General features: G+C 42.3%; 1 non-coding gene across 1 annotated transcript; it reads right to left on the bottom strand.

Moving 5' to 3' along the window:
* Window positions 1-773: 773 nt before the first annotated feature.
* LOC113341945 lies at window positions 774-879 on the bottom strand. The gene has a single exon (XR_003356258.1). It is a non-coding gene; the product is annotated as a small nucleolar RNA R71 (small nucleolar RNA).
* Window positions 880-1,672: the final 793 nt, after the last annotated feature.

The raw sequence follows: 1,672 nt of genomic DNA, 5'->3' as shown, positions 1-1,672 counted from the left end.
TGGGAACGAACTATTTCTTATCGCATACTGTATTTGTTTCTAGTTGAGTGAGGAAGTGAATTATATTTGCACGGCTGACAACCGGTCAAATTTTGGCGCCGCTGCCGGGGAGGCATACGGCTTGTTATTAAGTTTTTAGTTTCTTATCATCATTTCTGCTTTCATATTTGTTTTTTGTTTTCTTGTCTTGTTTCTCACTTGTTTGCGAGAATTGTTTTCAGGTACCTACTCCCTGGCTTCTAAAGATTGCAACTATCCAAGGTGCGGGATAGCTACTCGAAGAGGCACAATACTCCAACCAAGTCAAGACACGACGGAAGAACAAGAGTTAGAAGTGGAAGAAGCATTACAACTAGAAGAAGAACAAGAGGTTCCATTTGTAGAAGAACCACTAGTTGAAGAAGAAGAAGCAATGGGTGATGAAAATCGTACACTCAAGGACTTGGCTTCTCATAGGCTTGATGCACAACAGTGGTGTATTGAGACAAACTCAACCTTCGAGATCAAGCCGGGGTTGATTAGAGAGTTACCGAAGTTTCATGGCATGGCGAATGAAGATCCAAACAAGCATCTCATGGATTTCCACAACGTTATCATGGCTATGCTTCCACCGGAGACTAATGCGGATGGAGAAATGTTGAAAGCTTTTTCATTCTCTTTGGCGGACAATGCTAAGGAATGGTTGTATTATTTACCATCCGGAAGTGTCACTACATGCAACGGGTTGAAGAAACTCTTTCTAGAGAGGTATTTTTCTGCGTCAAAGGCTACCCAAATTCGGAAATACATTTGTGGGATAAAGCAACACGTAGGAGAATCTTTGTATGAATGTTGGGAGCGATACAAGAGATTGGTGGAAAGATGTCCACACCACCAATTTAGTGACGTGATGATAATACAATACTTCTACGAAGGTCTCCAAACAAGTGATAGATATCTTCTTGATGCAGCGGGTGGTGGTGCACTACTGAACAAGACGGTGGCCCAAGCTACCGAGTTGATTGAAAGCATGGATGCAAACTCGCAACAATTCTACACAAGAGGTGAACCAATGGTTAGGCGAGTGCATGAAGTTACAGATTCATCATCACACCATGATCAAAGGATGGATAACATGCAGAAAATGATGCAAAAGATGGCTGCGGTTATTTTACCTTCATATGGTGAAGAGTTGGAGCAAGCTAGTGCGGTCTTTCCAAATCAACAAAGACGGTATGATCCCTACTCCAACACTTACAATCCGGGATGGAGAGATCACCCTAACTTTAGTTATGCAAACAAGCAAGGCGCAGTTCAACAACCTACATTCAACCGTTCGGGTGGATTTCAACCACAACAACAACAATTCCAGCCGCAACATCAACAATTTCAGCAACCACAACAATCGATGCAAAATCAAGGTTCCGATATCGATGCAAAGCTTCAAACTTTTATGCAAGGCATTTCTACCATGTTTAAGGAAAGTCAACAAGAAACTAAGAGTGCTATCAAGGAGTTGCAGACTCAAATGGGCTCCATGGCGGTTGATATAAACAAATTCAAGGCACAAAATAGTGGGAAACTCCCTTCTCAACCTATTAACCCAAAAGAGGGTGTCAATGCTATTACGTTGAGAAGTGGTACACAACTTGTGCAACCCGAAGTTACTGATTCGGGCAAGGTGGAAACACCA

Source organism: Papaver somniferum, unplaced genomic scaffold (assembly GCF_003573695.1).
Source record: "Papaver somniferum cultivar HN1 unplaced genomic scaffold, ASM357369v1 unplaced-scaffold_32, whole genome shotgun sequence".
In the NCBI taxonomy this organism is placed as follows: Eukaryota; Viridiplantae; Streptophyta; class Magnoliopsida; order Ranunculales; family Papaveraceae; genus Papaver; species Papaver somniferum.
This window is presented reverse-complemented; position numbering and strand designations above follow the sequence as displayed.